The sequence below is a fragment of the Micropterus salmoides genome, unplaced genomic scaffold (genome assembly GCF_014851395.1).
Source record: "Micropterus salmoides isolate LMB-PRFRI ecotype aquatic unplaced genomic scaffold, ASM1485139v1 Ms_hic_scaffold_2136, whole genome shotgun sequence".
Lineage (NCBI taxonomy): Eukaryota > Metazoa > Chordata > Actinopteri > Centrarchiformes > Centrarchidae > Micropterus > Micropterus salmoides.
This window is the reverse complement of record NW_024041303.1, coordinates 37,339-46,079: the sequence shown is the minus strand read 5'-3', so window position 1 is coordinate 46,079 and position 8,741 is coordinate 37,339. Positions and strand designations below refer to the sequence as shown.

General features: G+C 39.5%; 1 long non-coding RNA gene across 1 annotated transcript; it reads right to left on the bottom strand.

Moving 5' to 3' along the window:
- Positions 1-455: 455 nt before the first annotated feature.
- On the bottom strand, positions 456-2,977 carry LOC119916736. Its single transcript, XR_005447149.1, has 3 exons — positions 2,957-2,977; positions 2,629-2,850; positions 456-548 (listed from the first exon to the last, which is right to left on the bottom strand). It is a non-coding gene; the product is annotated as an uncharacterized LOC119916736 (long non-coding RNA).
- Between the last annotated feature and the right edge of the window lie 5,764 nt (positions 2,978-8,741).

Genomic DNA, 8,741 nt, shown 5'->3' with positions numbered 1-8,741 from the left:
TTAATGAAATTACTCAAAGATATAATACAATTGTGTGCTTACAAGAAACTGCCCACGTGTGTCGGCAGTCTTGCAACACCACCGAAAATGGTTGACTATGTCCTTCAGCCAGTTGAAGAGGATGGACTGTCCCTTTTATCTTAAAAAATATTACTGTAAAATACAGGCATTCAACTATAGTCTGTGTGTAGAGGTTAAAGTGTAAATGTTCACACCCCCCCCCCCCCCCCCCAAAAAAGAACACACTAACTGACTACACCAAATGTCTAGAATGAGTAACACATCTTCTGGCAGAGGAAAGTAAACAAAAGTAAACAAAATCTGTTGTCTTTGAGTGCAATGAAAACTTCCATACTGTCATCCATCAACTGCACATAGTTCAATAACCCTAATGTACAGAATAGTAACTTTATGGTTAATAATTGTTTCACAACATTAGCCAGTTATTACACTTACTGCTGCTATTTTTTTGGCAAGGTTCTTCGCACCATGCCACATATCCAGACTGTGATGAATTCCAAGGGCCTTGTATTTGCCTTTGTCTGGGTCTATGAAGTGGTAAATAATGTCATGTTACCATAATATTTATATTACTGTTATACACATGCATTCATATGTAGTGAACAACAGTGTGGATTTGTGCATTTTTCATGGAATAAATGTGGAGCTACCCTAAATTCCTTTCTCCTCCCCAGAGAAGATGGGGAGGGGTCAAAGTTGCTTTCTCTAAGTGCTAGCCCGACCATAAAACTGGCACCATTTTGATTCCGAAGCTGATAACGCGGGGCCTGACTGTTAAACTGACAAAGGGACACGAGCCAGCCATTGGCATCTCCCTGAACAGCCTATCAAAACTGGCCCTCCACACACGTTTCCGTGGCAACTGACCTTATTCTTTGTTTTATTACCACATCAAAGGATACTCCTTGTCTCACCTAAGTGTGACATGTTCCAGACACTGAACTTTGGATGACAAAGGACTGCAGTCTCCAAAAGACTCAAAGCATCTAATTAAATTTAATTAAATCTTTAGTTGAATATGTTGGCCTCTATTGAGTAGTATGTTAACTGTTGTTGCTATCTGTTGTTGATATTAGTGCTGAAAAGAAGTTACTTGTGCAGTGTTTTTTATTTTCAGCAAGACACCCCTTCATCTGATGTAATCAATGCTTGTTCATAATACTTTCTTACAAAATCCCTTTAGAAATGATGACAAAGAAATGTTTTACTATACTCTTAATCGCCAGCTTGAATTTAAGGATGAATCAACAATATTCCCCGGTTCCTAAGGAGAGACGATCTTTGATTTAATCCAAGCTTTCCTCATGTAACCTGAGCTCCCCCAAGTGGACGAAATAAGTATTACATGCCCTCATCGGAAATGCGGTTAAATGTAGAAAATCCTGACCAATAATGTGACAATTGTTTCCTGTTACCAAATGCCTAGAACAGTGCAACCGTTCAACCATTGAGGTTCGATTGTGGAAAATATTTGATTATAATACGTGCAAATGGATTTCTTTTCTTTAGACATTAAGTTTAGAAAGGCAGTCCCTGGGGAAACCTGAGACGCCCCCTGGGGAACCACGCCCCAGGCAACAAAAGAGCGACACGCGACCTGCTCTTGGCGCTTGTCTCTTCCCTCTTCTCGCTCTTCCACTCAGCCCTCTGGATGCTTCGGCACGCGCGTAGCGTGCCTCGCCAGGCAACGCCCAGACTCGGCCAGCGAAACAAACAGGCCCTTTGTTCGCTTGAAGCTACACACCTGAAGTGCCGAGACATCGATCTGCCTTCAGTTTGTTTTATTTTCTTTATTTCTTTTGTTTGTTAAAGTTATGAGTCCGTTACACTGGACTAATTCAGGAACGAGCAAGTTCCATTTTAAGCCTTTTGCGTCAAAGCCAACTTCACTGAGGTCAGACCAAGCCACGTGGTCTCGCCAACTGCAACAAAGGAAACCTGCAAACAGCTGAATTGCCAGACGGAGGAGGCGTTTTCAATCAGACACGGAGAACCCCGGAGAATCCCTAGCAAAAAGCCAGGATTGCCAGCTAGCGTGGGACCCGTGCAACAGGCCAAAAGCAGGCTGTCGACAAGCAGTAAGACTTAACACACGTCCTGTGATCAGATGTCCATTTTAACTCTTAAACTATAGCATTAGTTTACTTTCATTAGTTCTTCTATGCCGTATGAGTCAAATGCTTCCCACAGTCGAACCTCCAGGCTCATTGTTCAGCAAATGTTTATGTTCCCTGTATCCAACCATCTTTTTATCACCTTAGTTAGAGAATAAATTCACTGTAATATAATCAAGAGCTGTGTGTGTTGCCTATTTATAGTTCCTGCCAAGAGAATTGACCCTTTAGATATGAGACTGACTGACTGATTTAAGATAATTGAGCGATTATTAACTAACTGATCACTAGTAATAATTGTATAATTATTCAAAACTACCTAGAGGTCCGGAGACTCTAGGATTATAACAACTCCGGTGGTGCCCTTTACGAGGAAATTCTGATTTTATGAATAATAATTCATAATTGGGTATCAATTCTCATAAATTTATTAAAATGCATAACTAATAAATTTAGGTCCACTACACATACAATATATCACATGAATACTTACTCATAAGGGCACCAATCTGGGCATGAGCATCTGTGCAGATCTCCACTAGCTTTATTTCTGATGTAAGCTTGTCCAGTCTGGATGAAACCCTCCTTCTCCATGACGACAGAGTTCCATGATGCTTGCCACTTGTCTATGGTGGCAACATGAATGATCTCCTTGGTGTCATTCTCCATGGTGGTGTAGCTGCAGTATTGTGCACAGTGACCAGGAGAGTCATTTCTGACATCTGTTGAAATGTTTTAAAATATAATTCAACAGAACAACAGTTATTAGTTGCTTACTGTATTCAATAGCTATGTTACATAATACAGTATCAACTACACACCTAGGACAACAACATCTTCCTGAATCGTCGTGTCCTGAATGGAGAAGAAGTGTTCCTGTTCACCATCCCCATGTTCATGAATTTGAACAAGAGGGCAACCTTTGTGTAGTTGTTGCCAGACAACAAAATGTTGGTGGACAAGAGAAAATCTCCAGCTTGCATCCCAAACTTCATCACAGGCTGGGAATTCCACCTCCAAAAACTGTGTCCATTATTTCTAAAAGTCCCACAGTAGAAACATTAGCTTATATATATATATATATATATATATATATATATAGACCTATATACAACCTTTCATTTTATACTAATTTAAAGTTGTGATATTCTGTGATTGTCTGGACTTACCCATTCGATAGTAGCTGCTGTGCCCTTGGTGGTGATGTTGATCTCAAAGGGTGCAACAGAGTTGCACCAGTCCTCATAAGGCCAGTGCATTTATCCACAGGCAGGATCAGAAATGTAGCCAGTTGTCTTAAGCAGTTCTCGTACACTATGGAGGCTCTGACACCTATGATGTCATCTTTACAAAGGACATTCTGTGGTTCTGGGAAAACAGGGTCATGATCACAGGGAGAAGGCTCATCAGGAGCATCTTCATGTGCAGGCAAGGAAGTCCATCGATAGAGTGTGCTTTCTTCAGTGCATTCTATTGAGGCACAAAAATCTGTAGTAAACAAACACCACAAAACAATTGCAAATTGAGACTGACAAATAACACACCGTATAGAAATCGGTGGAAGATCCTCTTCATCAGAGCTGAAACCATTCTGTCCATCATCTCTTTCAAGGCCCAATCAATTCTTTACATAATGACAACTTTCAGATAAAAACAAGTTCTCAAATAATATCACTAAAAAATAATACATGTAATTAGGAAGTACTACTTACACACTGTTCATTGGGTCATTGAAAATATTTTCCTCCAAGTCCTCCTCAACAATGCTCATGTCATGCAAACTGCAAAAAACATGTTACAAATAGTATATATTATGAACATTTGGAAAAAAGCAATACAGGGCTAAAAGTTATGATGTGTACATGTTACCTTTGTTCAAGGCCCTGAATTTCTGTGGCTTCTGGAATGACATCAAGATGCTCATCTCTGTAAAGAATAACCAGAGCAAGTTGTGTAAATCCCACATATGCTCATTCAACAGTAGATATACACCAAAAATAAAATAACACACTAATCATAAAGTTCATGTTTCTAATCAAAGCTATTAGAACAAAATTAATATATTGTTATGCATGACTTACCGGTCTGTTCCACTAGAAGCACCAATGCTAGACAATGCTGGAGCTGGGACTTGCGAAGGTTTTCTCTTCAAGGGAGTTGATGTTGCAGGACCTGTCTCGTAGCTGGAGAATCAGCAGTAGCCTCAATAAATGAAGTGCTACTTGACTGTAATACATTACTGTACTTTAATCCACAGTGTGTTACATCTTTGTAGGGTTTGCTCATCTTGCCTAATAAATTGATCATCCCAAAAACGATCACATCTAGTGCAAGTATGATCACCGACAGACAACATGGAAAACGTAAGCCAAGAGTGTGTAAAAATGTCCCTGTTTCTGTACCACAGTCCATTATAAAACAAATCATGGGCAAGTTTACAAAGCCATAGTCAGGTGAGGATCAAGGGTGCTCTACAATATAATATAACACAAATAAGTACTGAGTGCCATAATTTGAGTTTGTGGTAACCTTTGTATGCACCGTAGAAGCAATACAAACAAATACGTTGTTTCTAATATAATTCTGACAATAAGCATAATTAGTCACTTGATAAGCACACAGTGTTGTTATCGTAATGCTGTTAGCAGTAAAAATAAATGTTTTCCCCCAGGGCAGTAAACATTTAGCTTGCTAATCTGACCCACCATGCTCCATGCAATGTTACGGTTTTTAGCTAATTGTAATCATCAGCTGATTGTCTCACAAACACAAAAGACACATTTCTGTTCAATAAACAAACAACCTTCGAAATAACAATCCAACTAACGTTACATATTTCTTCTTCAACAGGGTAGTAAAAGTTTAGCTGGCTAATATGAGCTGTTATGCTTGCTGTTTTGCGGTCAATAATACTAATCAGCTGATTGTCTCACGAACATAAGCAGCACATTTATCCCCACATAGCGAAGCCATAACACAGCGAGGGAGAAGAACCACATGAAACTATCCACCTACATATTTTTTCTAACAGGGTAGTAAAAGTTTAGCTGGCTAATATGAGCTGTTAGCTGTAGGCTAACTTACTGTTTTGCGGTCAATAATACTAATCAGCTGATTGTCTCACGAACGTAACCGGCACATTTATCCCCACATAGCAAAGCCATAACACAGCGAGGGTAAGAACCACATGCAACTATCCAACTACATATTTTACACCACTGACAAGGGAAAAGTCACTTCTCATGGTGTCTATGGCTAGCTTCTGGCTAATGCTAACATTATCAAACAACAGTTTTCATTTGCAATGCTAAAGTTGGAATACCTTACCTGTCCATCACAAAACAGGCAACTCAGGTGTTGCTTTGAAAACATTTTTCCCTCATTAGACCCTTCCATCTGGGAAAAGCCACACCGATGTTTACCCATGATTTCTGCCTGCGTCGCTCCCGTATAAGTCTGGCTTCATCATGCTTTCGCTTCTTTGAAGCAGATTCACCCTCCGTCGGCTCTTGTGCTAAATAATAGCTGTGGTCCTCCATTTGTCCAAAATTCCACTACTAATAAAGGAGAGCTTCTACTACTACCTAACGTTAGTAGTTAGAAACGTACAACTTCTTCTTGCTCTTGCTGCTACTTCTTCTGTTGCTTCTCTTTCAAGGTAGTAATGAAACGCGCTCTGCAGCGCTGTTTGTTCGCTGTAGGCTAGGGTAGAAACATGATGACACAATATGTCGACCTCCACAGCAGGGTGTGTCTCGTGTATGTAGATATAAATAGCTCATTCTAAGGTAATAAAAACATAAGGGTTCATTATGCAAGGTCTCCTCAGATATATTATACACTGAATCTTTAACTAGTAACTATAGGCTATTTATGTTATATTAAGTTGTTGCAGTTAAACTGCCATCCTTTTAATTAACACCTAAAACACTGCTGAGAGTGCAACTGTGTGTACACGTTGTCACAGTTAGCCATGGTTTTCGTTCACTTCGGTGTCATGTACCACCATGCACTTGGAACGCTTTGATGTGGGAAGTCGGAAGTTTCAACTGGGAAATATCCCAGTTCCGACCAGTCTTGAATGTAGCATAACTCCTTCTAAACTTTCTACCAATCATAACACTCTTCCAGGGACAGCATATCCACACTGAAGATAGGTATCGGTCATCGGCTGCTCGACCTGACTTCGTGGGCGGGCCACAACACGTTGATTGACAGTTAAGGAAGAGGAAGGAAAAAGCAATGACAATAGGTCTCTAAGGGAAAAGCAATGACAATAGGTCTCCTTGGGGAAAGGCAAAAGCAAATGTATGTATTTATTCTTTTATTCATTCATTCTTTCTTTGATATATTTCTGCATTTATTTGTTTATTCTTTTATTCATTCATTCTTTCTTTGATATATTTCCGCATTTATTTATTCTTTTATTCATTCTTTCTTTCTTTGATATATTTCCCCATTTATTTATTTATTCGTTCATTCAGTTCTGTCACTTTGGATGTTCCATAATTATGGGGTATTGTTTGTAGAATTTAGAGAAAAATATTGAATTTCATCCATTTTAGAATAAGGCTGTAACATATGGAAAAAGTGAAGCGCTGTGAATACTTTCCAGATGCACTGTACCTCACACCTCACATCATTACAGTTCATCATAACAAATTAACAACTTCATCTGTGAGGTCACTGTGATCTCAACACATGGAAACAGTGGGAAATAAACCCAATAAACGGTAGTGAATTGATCATAACAATAAGGTTGCATAGTGTAATTCTCATTATTTTGTCATTAGTATTAATTTTAGATAATATTAAGGGGGTTCGTACTGTAACTGAGGAGAGGTGTGGTGCTGTCATGCCTCTTAATGTCACTGTTAGGTTACTGCAGAACCTGCTATTGATTGGGCCACACGCAAGTAAGCCTCGTACACTCTCAGGCTGACGGTTCAGCACTGACGACACAGTGGCATCATGAGTTTGACATATGAGCGTCTCAGCCATGTCATGGCTGCAGTGTACACAGCTGAGAGTGTGACACCTCTTTCCCTACGGTGAACATTTTACTTTTGAAATTCTGCTGCAGTTCATGTTTAAATTAAAGGGTAGCTATAGCCATGCTGATGACAAATGAATGTATTTTTAACATAAGCATTTTCATTTGTTAATTTGAAATATCAAATTTGCAGTTTTAAACAATTTTTTACACCAGAATACAACCTCTACATAACCCTCTAAAAACAGTGCAAGTAGATGGTGTCACACGGCGTATATTCTACTATCCTACAAACATGAAAACATTGTCATGGCTATGCTACTTTCATTCACTGTTCCTCTGTAACAGGTGGCATACAGTAACTTTGTCAATATTGTACATAATGTCAAAACTGAAAAAAACACAAAGACAGTATGATTGACCTTCACTAATAATTTTCCACATTTAATATCTTTTTGTTTTGCAAAATCTTTTTGTATAACAAACTGATATCATGCAATTTGTCAAGGATCAAAGAGCGAAATAGAGCATTGGGAGATGAATCTCTGTATTTACAGCAATACTCGCCCAGATGGGGTCGAGTATATCTAGCACTGATCCAATACTGCTGATTGTCAGCAAAATGTTCAGAATGAGCAGAGAACATAAAGCAAGGCACTCCCAATAACTTCCTTCTTAGAACACCCCATTGATTAAAAAGAACAGTGAATCTCTCTATTATCTCTCTCCATAATTCCACTGACCCTGATGTTTTAAATCCAAACCCTTCTGGTTTCCTCATGCAAATTATCCAACCACCAGACTTAACCCACATTGGTGCCAGCCCCTTGGCCAGTGACTCATCATCTGGATCCAATATGGCCTCTGAACTGAGGCAGTTGGGCTCGGAAACCTGATGATAATTAGCACAACACTAGCCGGTAAATGATGTCATTGGCTGCTGAAAGGCACAGGGAAAAGGTCCATCTGAACTTGGAAGCCTTATAAGTGTTAGTGGCTGGAGGAAAAAGGGAAACGATGCTGCAGGATTTTTGTAAAGCAGTGAGTAGTGAGTCATGAACAGATAATCTAGCTCCCTGTTGCCAAAAATGAAGAGAGTTCCTCGAGGATGGGAAACCAGTTTGATGTTGTGACAACCTGCACCTCTCAGTTTGCACCACCCATGAACCGCCCATTCAAACGGCAGGTCTCCTATTCGTTCAACGCTGGGGACGACAAGGAGTACGCCCAGATTATGAAGCGCGGAAGTGCTGAAAAGTTTGGTGTGTGTGACATACTACTAAGTTTCTATACATCTGCACCACAACTTCCAAACAACCAGCCACCCAAAATACCAAAACTATCACCATCAATGGTCTTAAGTGGTCTTAAGTGCTGCAAAACCTTTTTTTTCTCTCTCCTATTTTTTGAGCGGTGTGTTTTGTATGTTGGATGAACATTTGATTTGGAGGAACGGAGAAATTTTTGTTATTTGATGGGCATTTTTTTTGGCTTCAGAGGACAATGGAACTGAACTATTTTTTAACTGAATTGCTTTTTTGAATTGAACTGAACTGCTTTGTTGAAATGAACTCAACCCTGAGTGGTAATTTGAGTTGTGTTTATTGTTTTGT